The following is a 27,683-nucleotide window of genomic DNA, read 5'->3' as shown; positions in this document are numbered from 1 at the left end:
AAAAGTGGAGGAGATTGAGCCAATTACATCCTTAATCACATGCATATTTGTTGCCGTTGTAGTCGAAACGTATGCAATATAGCCGTGGCGTCGGTCAATATATCCATGGGATTGAAGGTGATCCTTATGAAATTATGTATTCCAAATAAACGGCTCTGAGGACGGCGACGTCTAATTAAATGATACTGTAATATACCTAGGCTACTTCTGAGGTTGAGGTAAAGCTTAGCCTTGTGATGAAATGCATGCGCATTATATTTTTATTTTCTTCATGAATGACTTAAAACCATTGATGAAACATAACACTGGTTCCATGCGCAGCGGGGATTTCTGGATTACTGTACAGTGGCGGCGACAAGCGTCAGGAGCTGAAACATCGCTACGGTAGAGCTAAGAAGGCTCTAAGAGCGCTCCAGACCACTCTTACCAACGTATGACGTACGAAAGAGATTCGTAGCAAAGAACGTTTCGGGAAACACACAAAATGTTAAGTAGGAACTCTGAGTAGGAGTTACGAATGACGTAGCGTTAAGAAGGCTTTAAGAAGGCTTCGGGAAACCGGGCCCAGAGCAAAGAAGAACAGAAGAGAGAGAGAACAGAAGAAACCTCGGAGAATAAAGGTGAGCTAAATATAATATCTTATTTCAGTATGCTCGACCCCAGCTGAGGACTTTTATGGTGAAAGGTGGACTAAGCATTTGTTTCTTGTTAGGTTTTGTTCGTTTGCTTGTTTGTTTGTTTTCTTGTAGAAATGACTTACACAGCTTGGACGAAAGCCGAAGTGTGCCATTGGCTTGAAAAAGAGGGTTTTGCCGAGATTTCCATTATTGTTACAAATACATCAACAACAATATATAACAATATTGTTGTTGATGTAATTGTAACAATATATAACAATATAAAACAATAACATGTTGAGTACTTGTTACATAACACTGAAAAGTATTTCAACATTATTTAAATCAATGTGAAAACTTTGTGGGGTTCCCTATCTTTCTCATGATTCTGTTCCACAGTCACAATTAGTACGTACAGTGTGTACTCAGATTTCTTTCATTGGACCATGCAAAAACATATCAGACCTCAAACACTGATTTTTGACTGTGAATGGCTTAGTCAAGTTGTGAAGTCACAGTTGTTGGGACCTCAGCGTTAGGACTACACAATGCGGCCTACAAAAGCCTACACATGCGGTCAGAACAAAGGGACAAAGGAGATACAAAACTACACCGCCATTTTAGTTTCACTTCTCACCTAGGTGCAAAGTGCAACGTCACACAACTGGTGCCCTATTGGCTGACAACCGCAGGTACCCCAGGGGGTCCCCGGCAGCAGCCGTGAACTATATAAACCAGCGCCATCTTAAGAACTGGTTCGGCTTCCAGCTCTCTCCACCAACAGGAGGTGGTCTTCTCCACCCGCAGCATACCGCTGCCACAGGAGACCAACTGATAATGTCTGCAGCGTTTCCTTTGTCCTAGGCCACAGTCTTCTCCCCGTTTTCCTGATCTTGAGAGATCGCCACGACCGCGTGATTATCTCTGTGTTCGCCTGCAACAAGAGGAACAAAACCGGTTCCTGCATTCCAGCTACCAGCTCCTGTCTGAAGTAAGTTGACTTAATCGCCAAGCCGCGATTATATTGCCGCCCGCGGAAGAAAGAAACACGAACTGTTTTCTTTATTCGAGTTTGATCAACGAGAGGAAACCCGCTCCGCTCTCGTCTGGACTAAGCCGACTCATCACGTCCCCCGCTGACGCCAGGGCCCACGAACTACCGCCGCGTTAAGGAACGCCGTCATCGCCAGGATGGATTCGCAACCTACGCAACGACACCAGTAAGAGGCTATCAGTCTGGGCAGAGACATAAGTTTGATAGTGTAGATATGCTTGTAATTCTTGTTAACATGTTTTAAGTTTTGATCATGGACCGCCGAGTCTGTTGCTTTCCGTGTTGTATTTGAATGCTGATTGTGTACCCACGCCGCTGGCTTGATTTCTGTAACAGTGTTATTGACTAAACCTCAGCCATATTCGCGAGCCCAGTAAGCGTCTACTATCAGTTAAAAGACCGGTCCCGCTGAATGGACGCCAGTTCATTCACCAGCCCCCTGTGATAGTAACACGCCTCCTGAGCCTCAGAATATTGCGCGCGCATTCTCCCCCTCTCTTTGTTTGTGTCCAGCTAACACACACACGCACACATACGCTGCCCCACACGTGTCCTACGCCAGCTGTTTCCGGCGGACGCTAAGGACATAGCTCCATCCGGTGGCTGTCTCTCTCGCGATCCAATCGGATGTCAGTGGCTCCGCCCCTGAACGCTGTGAGGAATAGCTCCATCTGGTGGCTTCACCCGGCCATCTCTCTTTCTCTCTTGCTCTCTCTCTCTACACACACGCACACACACACACACTCCACGTGTGTCTTCCGTTGTTTAGCTTAGCTTTGTGTGTTAGGTAGTTAGGTAATAAGGCTTTGTTAATTGCAGTGTTATTGATTGTGATCATTATTACTGATTTTAATAAATCTTATTATATTATATAGGGGTGGGACGATACGGGTAACTCACGATTCAATACTGTGACAATATTTGGCCCACGATAACGATAATATCACGATACACGATATCTGCGATATTCGATATATTGCAAGGAATTTCATCAACGCTATATCACGGTAAACACGCGCCGCCCGGAATCCTGCCCGTGAATAGGCAATCTTCAATCGAAGCTCACAACAGCACTGGCCAGCACACGGCCACGCTTACAATTATGCACCGCAAACCCGCAGTTCTGCTCCGTCCGGAGAACCGTAAACTCTAGCGTGTCGCTCGGAATCCTGCCCGTAAATAGGCAATCAAACCCGGCCGAAAAGTCGGCACTCATGCCCTCAAGGCTGTGTGAAACCCGCTTGGAGCTCAGATCGACCCCCGTGCAGCGAGCGGCCCCCGCGGATCCGCTCCGGAGAACCGTAAACTCTTAGACGCACCGAAGGGAGTCTAAAAAAACCCGTAGACCCAAAATATTGATATTTGCGGTCAGTGTATCGATTTATTTATTGCGACAACCATATATTGCAATATCGATTTTTTTTCCTACCCCTAATATTATAACTAGCGGTCTCTTGTGCTTGTTGTGTATATGTCACTGGATAACAGCAGGTTGTGAAGGCTAGTGCTCAAATTTCAAGCCTTTTTAATTGTTCGATTGGTTTTGTACTTCTATGCCAATGATCACGATGATTGGCATGTGAGTATAAAACCTTTATATTGAGACTGAATACAGTTTTAGGTTATCTTTTCCCTGATCTCAGGGTGGTGCCCCGTTTATTCATGATTATATCATGATAATATCTTAAATATAATTATTAATAATTGTTATTATTAATATCATTGTTTAGAAATCGATGTTCAAGGATCAATTTGTTTGCTCCCCGTTACTTTTTGCCAAGCAAATACAGTTGAGGGTTGTGTATGCATGGTGTGATAAGCCATTAATTGTTTAAAAACAATACTAACAAACTACGCAGGGTTAGGGATACTAAGACGCGTTATAACACTGTTATTACTCACCAGAGGTGCTAGAGACACCTCATTGACAGTCCACAGGCAGTAAAAAAATACTAACATTTCCATCAGTATAACAACAAATACATTCCTTTTTTTTCTTGCGATTAACACCGAACAAGTAAAGCCACCGGATTCTCCCTTTACTAGAAGTAGAGCAGAGGATTGAGCCACAGTGTACCGACTCTGTGAACGTTGAAATTGTACCTTGCTGTTTCCACCACGGGTTCTAGCTCGAGTCAAAATTTCAAAATAGTTCCCTAACTGTTCCTGCCGTGCATTTCAGTTAGTGTGCCTTTGGCAAAGAATTAAGTAAGCAGCCTACAGTAAGTCTGAGTTGCTGTATAGAATCATTAGAGGGTGAAGCTGACCTCTCTAAAAAAGAACCGCCAGTCACCTTATCAGGTGATTTGCATAACCCCCCTCCTTTCTCTCCAGACACAATGGAGAGCAAACAGTTCATCTCATCTGTGGCACAGAGCCTTCAGACAGGCTACTCTGAGTTTTTGCAGAAACTAAATCTCAGTGAGTGCCAAGATGAGATCAACTTGTTACTGAACAGCAGATCTGATGTAGTAACATCATCCAAGGGTCCATTATTAAAATGCTTGCTACTGACTTTCTACAAACAAACCTGTCTCTTGGTTCAGAGTAAAGCCGCCCTAGAGGAAAAAGTGGTTGCACTAGAGGAGCAAAGTGCTTGTCGCCTCCACGACGCTCAAGCAGCAGACATGAGAGCCAGGCATTATTTAGAGGGCCTGCACACCACAGAGTCCCAGTTTGTGTCCTACAAGAACAGGTGGTCGATGGCTAAACCAGAATGTCCTCCCCCAGCAGACTCGTCCAGTCAGTGTGATTCAGGCTTCTCCGACTCCCACTCTTTTTGTAGTGAAAATACAACTCCCCCGCCATGCAGAAGATGGGAACAGTTACCAGCAGACACAAAGTCCTTCAAGACAAGCTCACTCGAGAGACAGCGGTAACGGCTACGCAGCTTCCCATTGCTCTGACACAGATGGTGAAGAAACCAGCAGCGGAACTTACACAAGTTCTCCTCCAAAATCTTCCTATCTTTGGAACAAACCTGTAATTTGCGATGCGCCTCCTCAACCTAGCTTAGCTCAAACTCTTTTTTGTCTCCCTTTTCTAGGCCATGTCACCATTGCTGGAGATTACACAAATCCACGACTGAGGACAGCATGATGTGTCTGGCCTGTCATGTTGCTAATTCCACTGGGCCTATGCTGACTTTTGACCTGTTCTCCCCTGGGAGCTACACAGCCTGTTCTGTTGGACTATCTTTAAATAAATGTTTTTCTCATTAAAATCTTTTGAATGTTTGTTCAATGTCAACATGATAAATGACCACAATATAATATGAACTAAACTGATCTGTAGAATACAATATGGTTCTTTATAGAACCCTCAGAGGACAAGACAGTTATTTGTGAAAAGGGATGTTTTTAGAACCCCCTGTGTGAGGTCTAGATGAAACCCTTGAAACATGAAAGTGTTCTTGGTGGAACTCCTTTTGTAGGTTCAAGATGAAACTCTTGAAAAACGAAAGGGTTCTTAGTGGAACTCCTTGTGTGGGTTCTAGATGAAACCCTTGAAATACGAAAGGGTTCTTAGTGGAACTCCCTGTGTGGGTTCCAGATAAAACCCTTGAAATACGAAAGGGTTCTTAGTGGAACTCCTTGTGTGGGTTCTAGATGAAACCCTTGAAATATGAAAGGGTTCTTAGTGGAACTCCTTGTGTGGGTTCTAGATGAAACCCTTGAAATGCGAAAGGGTTCTTAGTGGAACTCCCTGTGTGGGTTCTAGATAAAACCCTTGAAATATGAAAGGGTTCTTAGTGGAACTCCCTGTGTGGGTTCCAGATAAAACCCTTGAAATACGAAAGGGTTCTTAGTGGAACTCCCTGTGTGGGTTCTAGATAAAACCCTTGAAATACGAAAGGGTTCTTAGTGGAACTCCTTGTGTGGGTTCTAGATGAAACCCTTGAAATATGAAAGTGTTCTTGGTGGAACTCCTTTTGTAGGTTCAAGATGAAACTCTTGAAAATGAAAGGGTTCTTAGTGGAACTCCTTGTGTGGGTTCTAGATGAAACCCTTGAAATACGAAAGGGTTCTTAGTGGAACTCCCTGTGTGGGTTCCAGATAAAAACCCTTGAAATACGAAAGGGTTCTTAGTGGAACTCCTTGTGTGGGTTCTAGATGAAACCCTTGAAATATGAAAGGGTTCTTAGTGGAACTCCTTGTGTGGGTTCTAGATGAAACCCTTGAAATGCGAAAGGGTTCTTAGTGGAACTCCCTGTGTGGGTTCCAGATAAAACCCTTGAAATACGAAAGGGTTCTTAGTGGAACTCCCTGTGTGGGTTCTAGATGAAACCCTTGAAATACGAAAGGGTTCTTAGTGGAACTCCCTGTGTGGGTTCCAGATAAAACCCTTGAAATACGAAAGGGTTCTTAGTGGAACTCCCTGTGTGGGTTCTAGATAAAACCCTTGAAATATGAAATATGAAAAGGTCAAAAGTTGTTTCCGACAGACCGCCTTCTCTGAAACCCGCCTTCTCTGCTAACCATCAGTAAGCCTGATGGTTAGCCTGGCCCGGGGCAGGCTAGTTTGGTCGGATAAATTCCCATGGTTACTTAGCAGAGAGTGCCTCAAGTCACGTTGATGGAATGCAGAGTACAGCAGCCATGGGATTAGGCCGATCATGGAAAAGTATGAGGAGGAGACAAATACATGATTAAAATTGTCTGTAAAATAATTGCTTAATATTTTTCAAATTGTCTGTCACACAATCCACACATCACCTCAGTAGGCATTAACATGGTCACTTTGCATCAGCCAGGCCTTGAACTCACAACCTCAAACTGTATCTCTAGATCAAGTTTCTTTCAAAAGCCTTTGTCCAGTGAGTAGTATAGCTCACTTAAATGCCCCAGAAAGAGGGGTTATGTCCTTGCTGCAGGGACACTGGGTTCAATTCCCCAGGCTATACTTCTTTGCTGTGAGTCATTTCCTCCTGAAGAAGGGAGTAGTGTAACTAAACTTTAACTGCTGCAGATTTGAAACCACTGTAGAAAAAAAATCAGTTTTTGAGGTAAAATTCTGATATGTTTTTGTCAAACATCATCTACCATGACTCTAAAAATGTGTACATTTGTTACACAAAGGCTACCAGGTATTTTGATGTGTTACCATTATCACCCTTGCTGGGGTTTGATCCCACATCATCTGGCACCAAGAACCAGCTCCTAGCCAACTGAGCTAATTGTCGGACAGAGCCAAACAGACACATGATCAGCTCTCTCTGTCTGACCACTGACATGAAGGAGCTGTCAACCTGGCTGTGTTAGTGAGTGTGGCGAGTCAGAGGAGTCCCTGATCTATGCATTCTGCTGGATTGCTCAGTGGGTAATGGTACAGACTTTAGATTAGCAGCATGGGGGTTAAAATCCCAGTCACAGCTAATCTTTGCCTGGGTCAACAAGATTTGTTGCTGTCTTATAATTAATGGTTGTGAAAATAAATTGGTAACAGAACATTTCAGTTATAGGACTGCCATTATTTGTATTTCAAGAAGGTGTAAGGTAATAGACTAGTATGGTGGACCTGATGACTCAAGGCAGCTAGCTCATTAGCTCAGTCACTACTGCCAGTGACTTTAGACTCTGTGGCAGGTGTTCAAATCCCAATGACGGGCAATTATGTTACAGTTTGATCAACAGGATCTGGAGAAGAAGAAAAAACAAATAAACAGAAAAAATGGATATGAAAAGTATTTGTATCAGTAGTCACAAGGAATTGTATTTTGTGCCATTATTGGTAAGTGTTATCAGGAAGTATGTTCCTGGTGACACAGGATCTTATACCCATGCTTTCAACAATCCCTGAAGAACTCTTTCTTCCAAAAATGGTTCTCTGGATCAAAATGGTTCTTACTGGAACCATTTGTGTTACCAAGAACCCTTGAAAAACCCATTCTTCGGGAAAGGGTTTTTCAGCAGAAGTTCCAGGTAGAACCTCAGCCCTTGTAGAAGAACCCTATTGGAACCCTTATTTCTAAGAGTGTAGTATCGCTTCACTAACTAGTTGGTTGTCTGTCTGTTTTAATGCATTTTCCGAACCTGTTGCTATTTTAGTCTTTTTTGTAAATACATTATTTTTCTATTTTATTATTTCAGGTTTCACATACTGTTCGTACTTTGCGCTTTTAAGTGTTGTTAATCTTTAACTAGTTTGTTGGTTTGTCTACATAAACCCATTTTTACCTTTTGTTAATATTAGTTATATATATATATATATATATATATATATATATATATATATATATATATATATATATATATATTTGTAAATGTATTATTTTCATTTTTTAAATTTCTCGTTAATAATTATGTTGGTGGGCTGCACGGTGGTGTAGTGGGTAGCAGTCTCGTCTCACAGCAAGAGGGTCCTGGGTCCTAAAGACTTGTCCTCTGAGGTTGGCATCACTAAACAAAATCCAGTAAGTACTACAATGACAGTGGAATTAGGCCCCCTATCTGGAGAACATGCCTTTCTAATGGCTACTGGTACCCCTCTGAACTTACCGGGTCATGATTTATGTCAATTTGGCTGCACCATTAATGCACCCCTGATGGGGTATATCTTGATGTACCTGATGCTAATGTTAATACTGCGTTTTCTACGCTACAACAGGTTTGCCGATCAGTGACCTATGCTTGCCAGTTGCCCCCTCCTCAACTTTCTTTACAACTTCAAACAATCTATGACCACATAACCAAACAACCCACTTCTCCTTTCCTTTCTTGGCTGATTTCTGAAATATCTGACTCTTTGTTCTGGTTTCCCTTACTCACATTGGAGCTGGGCAAGATGGTAAAGTTATTCCAATGTTGTAATGAAAAAACATTTTGTGATACTGTAGCCAGTCATCCACTGTACAAGGTTGGCTCTTTGGGGTACATCCTGTGTGTCTTTTTTGACCCACAACCTGTTATCTTTTCAGCCCTTTCGCAGACAGAACGACACCTAGCCCCCCAGCCTATTTCTCCATCCACAACCTCCTCCCATTTTCTCTCCCAGATCCCTCCTGCTTTGTGGTACTCCCACCCTATTGATGTAGGACTGATTCTTTCTGCTTCTAATGAAAAAAATAAAATAATAATGTCAACCCAGATAAACCACTCCCAAAGAAACACCAGTATCCCCTTAAACCCGACGCAGAGTCCCTGTTAGAACAAGGCATAATAATACCTACCTCCAGCCCCTGTAACACTCCCGTTAATCCTATTCTTCCTGTAAGTTCCAGATCCAACCACTATCCTCTCCTCCTGTTCTTTTTCTTTATCCCTGTTCATCCTGGGTCCCAGTATTTCTTTATTTCAGTCACGCTGTAGAAACTACCTCCTCCATGGTACTGGAATCTCCACTAAACACTATTTGCCCCCCACTCTGTCTCCCATCTTGTCTTCCATCTCCTTCCTGGGCTTTATCGTAGCCCCTGGAAAGGTTAGGATGGACCCGGCTAAAGTTAGCATGGTAGCTGAATGGCCAACACCAGATAGTCGCAAGAAAGAACAGCGATTCCTAGGATTTGCTAACTTTTACAGGCTGTTTATCAGAGGCTTCAGCGCAACAGCAGCCCCTCTCCATGCTCTCACTTCCCCACAGGTGCCATTCCACTGGTCTGCCGCCGCGGCCTTCCAAGAGCTTAAGCAGCGGTTCACCACAGCACCTATCCTCACGCTTCCCGATCCCTCTCGTCAGTTCGTGGTGGAGGTGGATGCCTCCAATGAGGGGATCGGGGCCGTCCTGGAGCGGAGGCACACAACAAGCTTCATCCTTGCACCTTCCTGTCTCGATGTCTGACGGCAGCTGAGCGGAACTATGATGTGGGAAATCACGAGTTGCTAGCAGTGAAGGTGGCACTGGAGGAGTGGCGACACTGGCTGGAGGGGACAGAACACCCATTCTTGGTTTGGACAGACCACAAGAACCTGCAGTACATAAGAAAGGCCAAACGGTTAAATTCTCGTCAAGCTCGCTGGTCATTGTTTTTTAACCATTTTCAATTTTCTTTATCCTACAGACTGGGGTCCAAAAACACTAATGCCCTGTCCCGCCTCTACAGCCCCGAGCCCTCCCACTTAATCGTGTGGTTGGAGCAGTTACCTGGGCTATAGAAACCGAGGTGAAGCAGGAAATTGGTGAGAGGCCCCCCTCCTATGGGGTGCCCTGATAATCGCCTGTTTGTCCCAGTTGAACTGCACCCACAGGTGATTCACTGGGCTCACTCGTCTATGCTCACCTGTCATCCGGGCGTATGTCGGACCATGTTTGCCATCATGCAGCAGTTCTGGTGGCCATCCATGGAGCCGGAGGTTCGAGAGTATGTTGACGCGTGTCCGGTCTGCGCCAGAAACAAGAACTCCTCACATCGGGTTACCACCCAGAGGCTAATGGCCAGATGGAGCGCCTCAACCAGCAGTTGGAAATGGGCCTCCGGTGCCTGGTGGCACAGAACCCTGCGTCATGGAGCAACCACCTCACCTGGGTCGAGCAATACCATAACTCCCTTCCCACCTCAGCCACCGGTATGTCCCCCTTTTACTGTGTTTTTGGCTACCAACCCCCGGTCTTTTCAGAGTCTGAACCCAAGGTTTCTGTCCCCTCCGTCCATGCCCTAGTCCGTCGCTGCCGCCGCATCTGGGCTGCAGCACGCCAGACGCTGGTGATAAGGGGACAGGGTCAAGAGAGCAGCAGACCGCAGGAGGAGACCAGCTCCCGCCTATCAGCCAGGTCAGCGAGTGTGGCTCGCTGCTAAAGAACTGCCTCTCCAGGTGGAGTCGCGTAAACTGGCTCCACGCTTCGTCGGTCCATTCCCCATCACCAGGATTGTGAACCCAGCGGCTGTGCGTCTCCGTCTGCCCCGGTCCCTCAGAGTACATCCCACCTTCCACGTCAGCAAGATCAAGCCAGTCAAAGACAGCCCTATGGTGCCGGCAACCACAGCCCCCCCGCCCCCCGACTGGTTGAAGGGGGGCCAGTCTATACTGTGAAGAAGTTATTGGCTGTGCGCAATCGGGGCCGGGGCAGGCAGTTCCTCGTGGACTGGGTGGGGTATGGACCGGAGGAGCGCCAGTGGGTTCCGAACAGTTTTATCATGGACCCTGACCTCATCAAAGACTTCTACCGAGAACACCCAGACCTTCCAGGGCCGTCTGGTATCCGGCCGGGGGGGGGGGGGGGGGTAATGTCACACCGGTTTGTCAAGTAGAGTTATTTTGTCCTGTCTCCATGTCTGTCTTGTCATTTCCTGTTTTCTTTTGGAAAGTAACTCCTCTCATTTCAGGTCACTTGCCCTTCCTCATGTGCCCCCCATTCTGACATCACCCCTGATTCGTGATTGTCTCCACCTGTAAACCATTACCCTCATGTGTTAAATAGTCTGCGTCTCCCTTTGTCCTGTGTGAGTGTGTCTTGTCGTGTGTGGAGTCGCCATCTATCAAGTCAAGTCAAAGTTATAGCATTTCAGTAGTCTGCCTCATTAGAGAGTTTTTTGTTGGCCTTTGCCTTTGTATTATTTCATAGCCTTTTTAAGTTAGAAGTCCTCGTACTTAGTTGTAGATTTTTCCTCTCCGGAGGCGTTTTATGTTAGACCTGTTTTCCCCTCCTATAGATAGTAGGCTTTTTGTTATTAGACCAAGTTGTAGTTTTTCCCTCTACAGAGGCATTTACCGCTTGCCTGGCCGTCCTATTTTGGAAGAAAAGGCTGAAAACGACATACCCAAAGTAAAATGGTTACTGTTTTTGAACCCCTATGACTACAGGCACAAAGCTGAGCATTACTGAAAGATAACCCTTTGAATTTTCTTCTGCAAGTGTCAGATTTACTCTAAACAATCTTTTGTTCAGAAACTCACAACGTCAACACATGGCGTGTTATGGATGACTTCCGGAGTTAGCGTGCTCATGGGACTAAACGAAGTGGCTACTTTTGTTCGTTGGACTCTTACCGTTCTCTGGATATAAGGATTATATGCTACATGTTTGTTTTGGACTTCGAGACAGCTCGAAAGGTAGGGAACGCTGGTCTTGTTGTTGTTATTTTTCTGTGCACTCCTTGCACACATGCTGTGTTTGCTTTTGATGTGTTTTCCATGAGCGCAAAACGGCTTACTTTGTTCGATTCGCGAGACTCGTAGCTTTCAAATGATGTGTAATATGACGCAGACACATTTAAAATAATATGCGATTAAACGGAATGAAGCGAAACTAGTGCAAAACGGCCCACATGCGGGTCGCTGACTTAATATCAGGTTTTAATGTTAGACCTGTTTTTCCCCGTATAGATAGTAGGGTTTTTTGTTATTTATTTATTTATTTGTTTATTTCGGGCATGTCCGTTAAATCATCATCACACATCTTGTTCACACGGTAAAAAAAATACACATGGCCGAAAGGGAAAGCGGGAGAAGCCGACGCTTATCTTGTCCCGCCCCCATTACCCACAGGGGGGAAAAGAAAGAAAAAATAATAGAAAAAAAATAATAAGTAAATACATTTTTTAAAAAAACAAGAAAAAAAAATCACCAGCATAGTCTTTTCTTGTCTTTTGCATTTTTCGCTTGACATAACATTTTCTTTCACTTGTGAAATTTGACATACTATGTTACAGCAGTAGGTGGTACAGAGAGCTGAAGTCCAGTGCATACAGATTACGTGTGTGTCTGCACATGTATCCATATTTGTTCATCACGAGTGAACAGCAGTCTCATTATGTAACAAGTCTGAAGGCTGATTCGTGCCTCAGACCCTTATCAACTCCCATGCAATAAGCTGTACCGGTCAAGTGTTGAATATACATACTTCTTCTTAAAGCCATTCAGTTTTGCTGTTTTTTTTACTTCTTCTTCGAACGCATTCCATTGTCTAACACCTGTGACCGATAAGGAAAAGGATTTTAACGTAGTTCGTACCTTCCTTTGCCTGAAAATCATGTCCCCTCTGAGATAGTGTCTTTGTCTGTGTATGAAGAATTTTTGTAGGTTCTGGGGGAGAGTTCTGTTTGATTCTTTGTACATCATTTGTGCTGTGCGATAGCTTATTAAATCATATAGTTTGAGTATTTTCTATTTGATAAATAACTGATTTGTGTGTGCCCTGTAGTTGGCATAGTGTAAGATTCTCAAGGCTCTTTTTTGGAGAATTAACAAGGGCTGTGTGGAGTCTTTATATGTGTGTCCCACACCTCTGCACAGTATTGCAGGTGCGGAGAGACTAGTGCGCAGTATAACAGATGAAGTGCTTTTTGATTTAGTATTTTTTGTACTTTCCAAAGTATGGACACACTCCTGGCCAACTTCCTTTTTAATTGTGCTATGTGTGGCTTCCAACTTAACATGTCATCGATTATCACTCCCAGAACCTTATTCTCACGGACCCTCTCAATATTAACTCCGTTTACTTGAATGTTAGGACTGTTGTTGCAGCCTCTCTTACCATATAGCATGTATTTAGTTTTACCAAGATTTAGTGATAATTTATTTATATTAAACCACACTTGAAGTTTGGCCATTTCCTGATTTACTGTTTCCACAAGTTGGTTCAAGTCACTCCCCGAGCAGAAAATATTTGTGTCATCCGCGAATACTATTAATTTCAGAGTATCTGACACTTTACATATATAATTTATGTATAATATAAACAGCTTTGGACCCAGAACTGACCCTTGTGGGACCCCACAGATTATGTCCAAGCTAGTCGATGTGTTATCACCTATTTTAACATATTGGGATCTCTTGTGTAGATAGCTTTTGACCCACTGCAATGTTATACCTCTAAGGCCATATCTCTCCAGTTTAGCTATTAAAATAGCATGATTAACAGTGTCAAATGCTTTTTTCAGGTCTATGAAAATTCCTATGGAATATTGTTTTTGGTCAATAGCGTCGGTGATGATTTCCACAGACTCTGCTAAAGCTTGAGCAGTCGAATGGTTCCTTCTGAAGCCGTATTGGCTGTCATATAACAATTTATGTTTGTTGATGAAGTTATTGAGCCTATTGTTGAATAGCTTCTCTAGGATTTTTGACAATTGTGGCAGTATAGATATTGGTCTGTAATTGGTAAACTCGTGTGTGTCACCGTTCTTAAACAGCGGCACAACCTTGGCCACTTTCATTTTGGTAGGAAACGTCCCGTTTTGAAATGACAGATTGAAAATGTAGGTCAGGGGTGAAATGATTCCATCTAATACTTCCTTGATTAGTCTCATGTCCAGGTCGTCAGCGTCAGTAGAGGTTTTGGCTACGCATTTGTTGACTAGGTGTCTAATCTCTGTGTCCTTCACGGGTGTGAGAAACATAGAGCAGGGATTTCTGTCACCATCCTTATCAAAATGACTCCAAGGCAGGGATGAGTCAGGGATGTTATTAGCTAACTCTGGCCCGATGTTTACAAAGAATTGGTTGAAACTATTTGCTATGACCTCCAAGTTATCCTCCTGCGTGCTGTTTATCTTGAAGTATGGAGGGTAGTTTGTTTTTTGTATTTTTATTATTAGTCACGTTGTTTAGAATATCCCATAATTTTTTTGTGTACTCCATGTTTTCTGCAAGTAAATTGCTGTAATATTCTTTCTTGCGTTCATTAGGAATAGTGTTTAATTTATTTCTATATCGCTTGGATCTCAATTCTGACTGAGCCGTCCTAGATTTAATGAACTGTCTGGACAGAGCTTCTTTTTTTTTCTGCAGGCGTTTATCAATGTTTTTGTGAGCCATGGTTTCTGCTCCTTGTTCCGCTTTGGGTGTCTCTTTTTCACAGGACAGTGTCTGTCGTACAGTGTTTTAAATATTTGCAAAAAGGAATCGTATGTATCATTCACATCTGTTTCATTGTAAACATTATTCCAGTTTTGTCTCAGTAGCTCATTTTTCAGCATATTCATTCCTTCTACAGTTCTGACCCTTATGTATAAGTTTTTGTTCGGTGGCTGTCCCACAGTAAATTTGCAGTCATAGACAGCAAAGATGGGTATAGGTGGTCACTTATATCATTTATCAGGAGTCCACTTGCTGTGTCAGTAACGTTAGTAAAGATATTATCAATCAGAGTAGCACTGTGTGTAGTGATCCTGCTAGGGAGTGTGATGAGGGGTTGTAAGCCCATTGTATACATCATGTTAATGAACTCATCGATTTCCGTGTTTTGTTTTGGGTTGATCAAGTCAATATTAAAGTCACCACAGATAAAAACTCTCACCCACACATTCATTGAAGTCTTCTACTTTTGAGTCAGGTGCTCTGTAAACACAGCTTATAACTATTTCAATTGTCACACATTCCAACAAGTGATCCACAGCTTTAGACATATTTTGTACTGTCTCATACTTGGTGTTACTGTCAATGAATAAGGCCACTCCTCCTCCACGTTTGTTCCTCCTGTTAATGCATACAAGATTATATCCATCCAGGAAAAACTCTGTGCCTTTGTCTTCATTAATCCATGTTTCTGACACCGCGGTGATGGTGAAAGGGTTTTTGAAGTGACGTAAGTATTCCTTGATGTGGACAAAGTTGGTGTATAGACTCCTGCTATTAAAGTGGATTAGAGACAGTTTCCCATCCATCTCAATGCTATCATTGTATTGAACTTCAGTGTAGTACTGACATTTCCCAGTTCTGTTGAAATAGAAATGGTTGTCCAGGTCAATTCCTTCATTCGGGTCAGATAAGGTATCCGATAAGGTATAATCCACCGATGATTTGTAGTGAGCTCCACACTTCCCTGCTCAGCAATCCTTTCAGATATTCCCATGAGTCTTTCAGTCCGTGTAAGAACCGTTGAACTTTGTTGTGCTGTAGTTATGGAGTGTTTGTGAGCCATACCTTTAGTTATCGTATTTCTCCAGCTCATCCTTACTCCTGATCTGGATTACTTTGACTTGCTCCCTTTGTTTTGATGTTTTGATGTTATCAGTCCTAGTTGTAGTTATTCCCTCCCCGGAGGCGTTTTCAGTTTAGAGCGTTGTTTTGTTTATTCTCCCCTTTTCATATCCATCCCTCCTTTGAGGCGTCTTCTGTTTTGGTATTTCTGTACGGCCTGAATAAAGTCCTGCGTCCTTTTGAAAACTCTGCATCCGAGTCCTATCCTTGTGTCCTGGGCGTGATACATTTACAATGTTTTGTAAGGTTTTGTTTCAACATCTAATAGATGTATTCCCAATAGATTTATCATGAGTATGAAGTTGCACTTGCACCCTGTGGGACTTTGCGAGTTTCGTGCACCGCGCAGGCTAGCGCAGGCACTCCTCCCGTCACTCCCACCCATGCAAGTGGGAAAGAGGGAGGAGAAGAAAGCGTGAGTGGGAGACGAGGAGGAGACAAGTCGTGGAGTGGGATTAACACAGCCGATTCAGATCTCCACCAATCAAATGAGCTCCTCTCCTTTAATGTGCCAGGCAAGTTGCAGTGCAAGTTTCCTCACTTGACAACCCAATGACAGAAGCAGCGCCGCCGCTCCCACCACACTCATCATGCGCTGTGCGTGCGCATAGTTATAATAATTATAATGCCAATATTATATCACTATAGAAATTGTGGGCACATTTTAGGCATGTCTATCACAAAACAGGGTCAGCTCGCACAGCAGATTCATCATCTGTGCTCCACAGCTGCACTGGATTCCCCGTCCAACACCAGAACGTTGGGACACCGGGGTTGCGGGCCACTCAGACCAGCTGCAGCCCCAACTCTGGTTCCAGCTCGCGGCAAAGTTGCGCGTTTCCATGGACACATATGGACAACAGAGTGCCGAGGGGCAAGACAGGGCGAGCTGCTGTATTTTTTCAAAGTTTTTTTCAGGCATAGACGCATTTTATTAGCAGTGGATAGATATGAAAAACAGGAGAGAGAGACGGAGATGTTTTGTTTCAGCTGTGTTAATTCAGACTTAGTTTCCGTTACGCATACCATCCGCCTTTGATCTGACGTCAGATGTGACGGGACAATCTATATAGATATAAATTCATGTGTTGATTCAATTAGTTGCATTAAATAGTGCTTGTTGTGATTTTTTATTGCATTTAAATGTGCCTGGAACTGTGGAAACCTGCCTCATTCATGCTCATTCTACCACACAGAAAAGCTTCGTCAATGATTCAGAGAACTTTCCCATCTACTTCCTCTTCATGAAGCTTTTCTACGTACGGCTCTTTCACACCGATAGATCTCAATATGTTTGCAAGGCCTCCTTCACATACTTAACACATCCCAATCAACGGTGGATAACGATGTAGCATCAGAGAAGGGGTTTGACTCGTCACTCTCTAAGCTGGTATAAGCAGAGATCACCCATCTCATATCTAAAAACTAGTGCTGTCAATCGAAAATTAACTAATTCATCGCACAATTTGCCGTAATTAATCGCAATTAATCGCAATTAATCGGTTTCTTTCTTCGTAAGAATAAAGTATGTTATAATGGATATTTAAATGAAAAATGATGGAATTTATGTAGAATCAACACAAAGGAAGTATTTAAATTCAAATACTATTGTTAAATAGCAGCTTTTTTAACTTTAAGCACAACTCTCTCATGTGAACTACAGATTTCCAAAGAAACCATCAAGGCCATCAAAATTGACTGTCAGCTTGAAAAAGGCAGATTTCTTATATGCACTAACAGAACATTTCAAAAAGGTCCACAATAGAGAGGAGAGAGTGGTGAGTGACCTGTTGAGGAACATGGTGTCGTACAAACTGGATCCACTTCAATTTGCTTACAAGGCAAAACGGGGTGTTGAGGATGCAAGTCTCACATTTTTAGATACTGTAACTAAACATCAGGACACTGTACAACCACACACCAGGATTTTATTCATGGATTTTTCTTCTGCTTTTAATACTGTACATACTGGCACCCTGCTACACCACCACTCTGACCTTCAGTACACTACACACTGATTTTATGGATTTGGGGCTGCACTTTGGGATTGGGGCTGCACGGTGGTGTAGTGGGTAGCACTCTCGCCTCACAGCAAGAGGGTCCTGGGTTCGATTCCCGGGTCGGCCCGGGTTCCTTCTGTGTGGAGTTTGCATTTTCTCCCCGTGTTAGCGTGGGTTCTCTCCGGGTTCTCCGGCTTCCTCCCACAGTCCAAAGACATGCAAGATGGGGATAGGTTAATTGGTGACTCTAAATTGCCCGTAGGTGTGAATGTGAGAGTGAATGGTTGTTTGTCTCTACATGTCGGCCCTGCGATAGACTTGCGTCCTGTCCAGGGTGTACCCTGCCTTCGCCCAATGATAGCTGGGATCGGCTCCAGCCCCCCCGTGACCCTAAAATACAGGATAAGCGGTAGAAGATGGATGGAAGGAACTTTTTACAAAACAGACCACAACAGGTGCTTTTTAATGGTTTTAAATCCAGTACATTGATTTTAAACACAGGGCTCCCCCAGGCTGTGTTCTGTCTCCCATTCTCTTCTCTATCTATACGAATAACATCTCTTGTAGTGGAGAAGGAATGACACTGCTGAAATACGCAGACGACATGGCCTTGGTGGCCCACCTGACCGACACCCATGCTCTGTCCCGATACCAGCAGACAGTCAACAACCTGGTCCAGATGTTCACAGAAAACTGTCTGAAGCTGAATATCTCCAAAACCAAGGAGCTGTGCTGCGGGGCCAGAGGGAAAACCCCGCCAGCCCTGTTCCAGCCCCTTAGTGTCCAGGGTCAACTGGTGGAGCAGGTTGAGGCCTTTACATATCTGGGGACAGTAGTGGACACAGCTCTGTCCTTCACACAGCACACTGACTCTGTGTACAAAAAGGCACAACAGCGCCTCCACCTGCTGATGAAGCTCAGGGCTTATGAAGTCAGCAGCAATATTTTAACACTGGGGTACAGGTCAATCATTGAATCAATTCTCAACTTCAATATTTCATCCTGGTACAATTTCCTCACCATAAAACAAAACTCTCCCGCATTGTGAATCAAGCCAGCAAAGTAACTGGTTCACCCCAAACACCCCTATCTGAACTGTACAGTCACTCAGTGGTGAGGAAAGCCACCCTGATCACTGAGGACTCCTCACACCCACTCCACCCCTCCTTCATCTTACTGCCATCAGGTAGGCGCTATAGAGTACCGCTGGCCCGCAAGAACATTCATAAGAAATCGTTTGTTCCCTCCGCTATCAACAGCTCTCAACAGTATGAAATAAGAACTGTGGCCTGTTGCTTTCCTTTGAATGTGTGTCTTTTATACATTTATTTATGCGTTCAACATGTGCCTGTTGAGCCCTGTCAAAGAGGAATTTCTGCCACCATTTTTGGGGCAGACAATAAAGTTCTATCTATCTATCTATCTATCTATCTATCTATCTATCTATCTATCTATCTATCTATCTATCTATCTATCTATCTATCTATCTATCTATCTATCTATCAATCTATCTATCTATCTATCTATCTAGAACATGCAAATATGGAAAAAAGGACAAGGAAATATTCTGCTGTGAAGTCAGAATGATAAATCCTTTTCAATCCATAGAACAACAATTCAGCTTAGTCCTCCTTTACATTCAGCCCGTTACTGAGACAGACCAGTCTGTTTACATTGTCAGAGGACACATCTAGTGTTTCTCACGCAGACAAATTACCGGGATAATAAAAAAAAAAACTCCTCGGCGATCACTCGCCAGATACCCCCCCCTGCTCGGCGATCACTCGCCAGATACCGAGGAGTTGAATTTTTTGTCCTTTATCCGGCGACCCTGAAGATCAAAGATGGGGCGGACCATCGTGTCTTCAACAATCCCGGAGAAGCAGAGGATTTCCTCAACTCCCGACCGACGATGACGCAGGAGGGGTCCCCGCGGGCTCTGGCTATGGAGGCGGTCAGCCGGCACACCCGGGCTAACACCTTACAGGTAGCGGCGGAGGACGCATAAACAGCCCCGGATCGTCGTCCTGATGCAAACCGCAGTTTATGGATTCATACAAGCACTCAGCCGCTTTTCCTTTTTGACGTGGTGGATGCCACGACGGACTATGGTGGATGATCTTTCCTTTTTCTTCAACATTCATTATTGTTTCTGACTTTAAGCATCTGTTCGAGTTGTGACCGTTACAGTGAATGCTCAAACGAGGTAACATGCACATTACATTTTATTGCCTTTTTTGGGGGCGTTTTATGACCTTATATTAAAGTGTCTGGGTAGTCTCAGGTCTAGTTATCTTCCTAGATGCAGATTTAATCCTTTGTTATGATGCAATCGTATCTGTGGATTTTGTGTTGTTTTCACAGCCTGAGCTGCCCTATTCATTTTGTTTTGTTCACCACAATCTTAGATAATCACCAGACACCAGTGTTGGGAGTAATGCGTTACAAAAGTAATGCATTACTGTAATGCATTACTTTTGCTGTAACGCGGTAATGTAAGGCATTACCGATTCTCTGTCGGTTTTGAACCGCTTTTATGTCCGCGTCATAACAGTAGGTTTATTTCAAAACGTGAGCGTCAGACGCTGTCAGAGCGTTTATGAACAGTGTTTTAGAGCTCCCCTAAATGTTTCAGGTAGGCTTTCAGGTAATTTCGCAGCATACAGCGCCTTCACGGTCATTAAAAAAGACGAACGGCAAATCTGGAATGAAAAATGGCCCTGTTATTTCATCCCCGAATCCCATTCATGAACACAATATCTAATATCAGTTAACTAGTCGTTTTCCGTTTCTCGTTTTCCGTTTTTAAAACGAATAACGGGATACGAGTCATTTTCCGTTTTTCGTTCTTTTATTTTGAAGGGAAAAACATCACATCATGCTGTGTAATAATCCGTGTATCATTCGTTCATTCGTTTTTCAAAATAAAACCACAAATAAAAAAACAAAAAAACGACTCTTATTCTCAGTATTTGTTTCCAAAACCAAAATGAAAAAAACGGATAACGACTCCTTTTTACCATTTCCGATTTTGTGCTCACAAGTCTTTTTCGCCTGAGTTGGTGTTGAGCACAGAATCTTCTCACTGACATTTCCGAGCATCTCTGAACACCTAACTTCTGCAGCGCGGTGGAAATCTCGGCATGCGTTTTGCCACAGCCAATCAGCGACGAGTTCAAGCCGACAGACAGATGAGCTGAGATGGACGGGCTGCATTCCCAAACAACCCGACTCGGGAAGACCGGACCCCGGCACGACGGGGGCCGTTACCGGCCTCACACCGTCCACGGGCTGAGCCTCGATCAGAAGGACTCAGGCCCCCGAGCGACACCGGGCAAGCGGTCTTCCGTACGCCACATTTACGACGGGGATTCAGCGCTGGGCTATTCCCTCTTCGCTCGCCGCTACTGAGGGAATCCTAGATAGTTTCTTTTCCTCCGCTTATTAATATGCTTAAATTCAGCGGGTTGTCTCGTCTGATCTGAGGTCTAGTCGAATGTGGTCCCGACTCTCCCTGGGGAGAGGTGCGAGGGACGTGGCTCCCAGAGGAGGCTCACGGACTCTGGCATCGGGTACCCCGAGGCGGAGGAGGAGGGTCCGCCGGCTCCCCCCGCCGGCGCTGCCCTCGTTTCCCCCGCCAGAGCGGCACCGGTTCAAAAATGAGCGTCATGCGCGAATGACGCGAATAGTCCAAAATGATCAAGCGGCGAATGATACACGGATTTGTAATGAGCTGAATCCGTGTATCATTCGTTCATTCGTTTTTCAAAATAAAACCAAAAATAAAAAAACGAAAAAACGACTCTTATTCTCAGTATTTGTTTCCAAAACCAAAATGAAAAAAACGGATAACGACTCGTTTTTTCGATTCCCGATTTTGTGCTCAAATGAAAAATGTAAAAATTGGATAATGGTCGTTATCTACAGAAGCGCATTGCATTCACTGGATAAAAAAAAAATTGGACGCCTTATCTCGTAATTACGAGAAAAGATCTCGTAATTATGAAATCAGGATCTCGTAATTATGAGAAAAGATAATGCGGCGTTCACACCGGACGCGACTACAATCGCGTGAGACGCGTGTATCGCGCCGCTTGATCATTTTGGACTATTCGTGTCATCCGCGCATGGCGCTCATTTTTGAACCGGTGCCGCTCTAGCGGGGGAAACGAGGGCAGCGCCGGCGGGGGGACCGGCGGACCCTCCTCCTCCGCCTCGGGGTACCCGATGCCAGAGTCCGTGAGCCTCCTCCGGGAGCCACGTCCCTCGCACCTCTCCCCAGGGAGAGTCGGGACCACATTCGACTAGACCTCAGATCAGATGAGACAACCCACTGAATTTAAGCATATTACTAAGCGGAGGAAAAGAAACTATCTAGGATTCCCTCAGTAGCGGCGAGCGAAGAGCCCAGCGCCGAATCCCCGTCGTAAATGTGGCGTACGGAAGACCGCTTGCCCGGTGTCGCTCGGGGGCCTGAGTCCTTCTGATCGAGGCTCAGCCCGTGGATGGTTATGGCCCCCGTCGTGCCGGGGTCCGGTCTTCCCGAGTCGGGTTGTTTGGGAATGCAGCCCGTCCATCTCAGCTCATCTGTCTGTCGGCTTGAACTCGTCGCTGATTGGCTGTGGCAAAACGCATGCCGAGATTTCCACCGCGCTGCAGAAGTTAGGTGTTCAGAGATGCTCGGAAATGTCAGTGAGAAGATTCTGTGCTCAACACCAACTCAGGCGAAAAAGACTTGTCGGAAATCGTAAAACGAGTCGTTATCCGTTTTTTTTTTTTCATTTTTGTTTTGTTTTGAAACAAATACTGAGAATAAGAGTCGTTTTTTCATTTTTTTATTTTTGGTTTTATTTTGAAAAACGAATGAACGAATGATACACGGATTGAGCTGCATTGAAAACAAGATCTATTGAGAACAAAAAAATCCATATTTCCTTTTATTTTGGCGAAAAGTAATGCAAAAGTAATGTAAAAGTAGTGTAATGCTTTACAATTCAAAGACAGTAATATTGTAATTAGGGCTGTCAGTCTAGATTAATTAGATTAATTAATTACACTGCAAATTAACGCGTTATAAAAATTAACGCAATTAATTCTGAGGTTCTGAGTGGCAATTCAATGCGCGAGCATTTAAAATTTGGCCCATTGAATGACTTGTAGGCTACTTGGCAGCGGCAGGTCAAGGTAGCACTAGCACCGAGGAACTTGTCCGGACGGGTTCGTCACTTCCCAACTGCGTCGGGAGTGAGGTGAGCACATCGTTGTGAGGGCCTTTGAATGACAAGTTTATTTATAAAAAACAACAAGATTGCGGTGATTTGTAGCTAAACACGTCGGTACGTCGGTACAAGTTCCACGGTTAGTTAGTTAACCCTCTGAGACCCATTGTGGCGTATACGCTACAAATAATCATGTTTTCTTTAGAGCGTCATAACTCCGTAATGGTTTGCGCTAGAAACATGCGGGTGATTTCCTCTTAAACTAGAGAAACGGGGCTAACCAATGGTACCCTGCTTGTCCATGCGAGCGATTTATTTCTGACAACAAAACAAATGCGTAAAGTTGTAAAGATGTGACTAGATGTCTCCTCATTTCCGCGGCGCATTTCTTCGTTTTGTTTATGTATATCGATCATTATATTTATCCGCCATCTTGCTCGTGACGTATAGAGTCACGTTTATGCATCGGAAATTTGTATTGGCTCCCGTAGCGGCTTTTACAGCCAATCGGAAAGCCTGATTTACGCTTGGCCGTGAGTCGTTGTGTTTGCCCAAACGGGAGACACAGTGGAGTTCAAATCAGAGAAAAGGAGAGTCAAAGTGTTATTGCAGTGAAAGAGAAAGTTAAATACATAAATGGTACAGAAGAAGTACACTATATCCACACATATTTAGGGCAGGGAGAGGAAAGGACCATTGCTGGCAAAAAAAACGCCCATGGACACTACACTCAAAAAAATAACTTGTTGAATTTACTTAATAAAATCCTCGTAACAATTTGCACTAACACTAACTAAGTAACTTTTACTGTCGCATGATTAAGTAAATCTCACTATCAAGTATCAAGTATAATGTACTTAATTCTAGACTTAATATCCATGGAAATATTAAGTAAATGTTACTTAATTATGTTTATGCATAAATAATATTTATCTAAACTAATTAAGTAAAGTCGAATTAACTTTTGAACAGACAATAACGTCAATGTTATGAAATTATTAAGTAAATCTGAATGAAATAACTAAGTAGATTTTATTAGACATTTTTCATTTTCAATTACTTAATTGTATGTTATTATTACTTATTATAATTATGTACATTTTGTTAATCTTCTATTGATAAATGTTAATTAATCTTCATAGATCACAAATCACAGCCACAATGCAATTCAACCTATTTATTTTGTCAACACACAGGTAGGTATCATTAGTGACAACATATCACTGTCAAAAGACACACATTTTCAAGCTACCAGACAAAACTGTCACATCAACTTTGGGTGCTGAACCTCAGGGTGACATCTTCATGATGTATGATTGGAGCTGTAGCAGTTTTTCTTAACTAAAAATTCAGTGTGAAGAAAATCACACTTCACTAAATTAAACTAAATCACTGCATTTTAAAGAATAAAACATTACTTTTTTTTAATCAATAATCTGCAATCAACTGACAGAACAGGTGCCTTACGTGATACAAAACAGCCTGGATTAAATTGAACTCAGAGGCAAAGAGCAAAGAGGGTACAAGCAGGATAAACATTCCTATTTTTGTCAAGTGTAAGTTTTTTGGTCAACACTGAACAAAGTTGCAGCAATTCTTGTACAGTAAGGCAAGCAGAACGTCCATGTGAAAACAGGCTGGTGAACATTGCCAGTCTGTGTGCATTTAAGACAGCAACTTCGTCTTAAAACTCTGTACTTTTGGAGACAGCTTAATCCCATCCAGTTCAAGAAAAAGTTTTTGAAAAACCTCAAATGTGTAGCGCAATGCTGGAGGGTATGCAAGGTTCAGGGCGTAAATAAGCCCCATAAGCAGTGTGCAAGCTTTGGCAGTGCTGCCGCATCCCGCCAACATCTCCTTGCCTTCAAGGAGGATGGATACATCAACAGGATCTTCTCCATCAGTGCCATGGACAACCATGATCTTCATAGTGTGTTGAGTTGCATCACTGCGGCTGTCCTCCTGTATACAATGTACAAAAAGAGTTTAGATAATGCTACTTACATATACATGCATTTAAAAAAATAGAATTACTTTAATTGTTTGAAGAGAGGAGAAAGAATTGCATGTTAACTTCCATGATAAAAGAACTGCTCAGTTTACATTAAACTGAGTAAATTAAATTGTGTGAAACCTGATGGCACAAGATGGCTACATTCCACAAATTTGCTGTGCCTAGAAACCCAGTGACTTTGTAACCCCAGAAGAATGTTACATGCCCCCCTTCTGCTCGCCAGGTAGAGTAAATCATGTTGTGTTCCCTTTGACAGGTGTGTCAGATAATTTGGGTGGGTCATAACAATAGGTTTGTACCAGTTCCTAACAGTCTCTTCTTTCCTGTGGTTATTTCAGTGTACTATTTGGTCCATCACACCATCTTTTTTTCATTTCTCTTACTTTTGAGTTAAAATTTGGAACCTTATTACTAAGAAAAGGCAAAGTGAATCAGTTGAACTGTTTAATCTTGTTAACCAACAGCTAATGAAATATTACACAAACTTTACAATAAAAAACAACAAAAACATGCTTACCGGGCAGTCTTCAAAAAGAGCCTCCCCTTTTTCACCAAGGTAAAGGATAAGGCTGCGGATAATAGCTTCACGTCTCATTTCAATGTTTTGGTTCTGTAAACAGATGAATATATTGTCAGTACTGAACCTCTTATTCATGCACAATGAACTGCATAAATCTGCAACAAACAGTGACTTGAGTCCAAAGCAAGACCCATTTGTGGAATCATGGAGTGTGGAAGAACATGGAAGCAACAAAGTGTAGGAGTTGGTGCTCTAATTGCATGGAGCAGTATACAGTGTGAATAAGCACAATTTAGAACAAACACACCTGACTCAGTCTGTCCAAAAACGGCCTCAGCTTGATCCCAAGGCCACCACCCCTGGCTTTCATCAAGCTGATAAGTTTTGGTGTGTAGTAGTCGAACTTGTACATGAACGTCTGCTCAAGGGGAATCTTCATGATTCTTCTGAATTCTGCCTTGATCTGAATGGACAAAAATCAACAATAGGAACTGAGCCCAATGGTGCAATACACAAGGTAGCACTGTAATAATGATGAACAAAAATGAAGGCTCGATTTGGCTTTTAATTTTAACTTAGAACACAACCTCTAAATGAGCAAGGACAATCTGAGTATAAACAAGGTAGCGACTGGCCTTGACTGGTGTGTAGATGTTTCAATCTATAATGCGTTAAGAGCTCTAAACGTTTTGGTGTCCATGCCCATCTCATAACAGCCCTGCTGTTTCTCCCTGTTGACACAAAGTTGAAACCTGTCAACCTGTTGTCCTCTCTAGACCTCCTCCCTACCTCAACTGTCCACTGGCTCCCTTCATGTATAAGGTCAACCTGTAAATGAACAAACAGAATTTGTGTTATTAAATCAAAATTGAAAACATTTAGTCCCATATTTATATTTGATTATATAGTGAAGAGTAGGGTAAAATAACAACAGCAGTATAAGAGCATGCATATTTAGATTTATACTTGCCTGTGAGACTAATATGTCTGCGATGAACAGTCACTCTTCCTATGTAACCCTCCACATGTGATGATAGAATTCCCTGCTTTATTGTTTGATTCCTGTGAAAGAAATGTAAAGTACAAATTCATACGTTACATTTCTAATAAAACAGTTGAGCATTCCTCTGGATTAAATTAAAAAACAAAACATTATCCTGTGGAAGGTAGAGTGTTTTTTAAAGGTTAGTTTACTGTACAATACCAACTATTACAATAACTATATACAATAAAGTGCCAAATGTGAAAAGGTGTACTTAGGTGTTTTGAAGCTACATTTTTGTGCAAATACACTTTTTCTTGTGTGAGTTACAGCTAATTGATCATGACAATATAGGCGGACTTCACCACTAAAGGCCTAGTAGGCCTATACACCCACAATATACTAAACATTAACATCTACTCCTTACATCGTAAAAACAGACTCGTTACTTAAAAAAAAAAAAAACCTCCACAGATGACAATACGTAAAAGCATACGTAAAAGACGTGACGAACTCGAGAGGGAAAGAGGGAGAAAAAGGGGGGGGGGGCAGGTTACCACGGGAAGAAGTGGAACGAGTGAGGGGACGGTAGAGAACTTGCACTGTAGCAGCGACATGGAGGAATTAAGTGCCGGACCCCGCTTCGCTACCGGGAGTCCCGTATCGTAACAACCAGACGGCTAATATAGCTTTAGCATGTTTCAAACTCATTTCAGTATGTTCAAGTTTAGCCACAAACATAAAGCCGGCAGCAGCACTGTTGGCTTGGTAAATCGCGCATATTGCGCTATGCAAACGGCTCCGTCCTTCTCTCAGACACACATATCGATATATTTTCACAAATGTAGACAGACAATAACTTACTTGTTCGGCCATGAAGCACCTCTCCTCTCAGTCAACGTCTCGTCTCGCTGTCGCTCTGAACTGCGTCGTTTGTTTCAAACGGGATACATGTTTAGATTAATTAAAATTTACTTACCATTTTTCGATTTATGTTCAGTCATTATAAAACACGTAAACGGTATGAGAAATTGTGTAGTAAAATTTACTTTTCCCACATAGTTAATTTACTGTATGATTAAAATATGTAAACATATACATTTTTACGTAAGGAATTCTAGTACAAAGTGAAACTTATTATTATACTGTAGAATATATGCCAACTAATCTAGTATATTGTACAACACCAAAAAGTTCTTTTTTTGAGTGTAATCAAAAGAATATCCATATTTCATAGACAAAAGCAAACAGATGTTCTTGCTCTCTTTGGGGGTTGGACTGGGTGGGGGGCGGGTTTAAACATATTTGTTGTTGTTGTTGTCTTGTTTGTTTTGTTTTTTCCTTTTTTCTATTTGTTTTAATGTGGAGCTCCTCACACTGTGGATTATGTGTTTACTTTTTTTTGTGCGGAGAGAGAG

The 27,683-nt window shown here is 42.9% G+C and overlaps 1 long non-coding RNA gene across 1 annotated transcript; it reads right to left on the bottom strand.

The window, feature by feature from the left end:
* Window positions 1-23,911: 23,911 nt before the first annotated feature.
* On the bottom strand, window positions 23,912-27,453 carry LOC311009882. The gene is made up of 6 exons (XR_014596703.1): window positions 27,130-27,453; window positions 26,254-26,345; window positions 26,073-26,111; window positions 25,591-25,746; window positions 25,281-25,373; window positions 23,912-24,711 (listed from the first exon to the last, which is right to left on the bottom strand). It is a non-coding gene; the product is annotated as an uncharacterized lncRNA (long non-coding RNA).
* Window positions 27,454-27,683: the final 230 nt, after the last annotated feature.

This window comes from Eutrigla gurnardus, assembly GCF_963514095.1.
Source record: "Eutrigla gurnardus genome assembly, chromosome: 24".
Lineage (NCBI taxonomy): Eukaryota > Metazoa > Chordata > Actinopteri > Perciformes > Triglidae > Eutrigla > Eutrigla gurnardus.
Note: the sequence above shows the minus strand (reverse complement) of the source record. Positions and strands in the feature narration are given on the sequence as shown.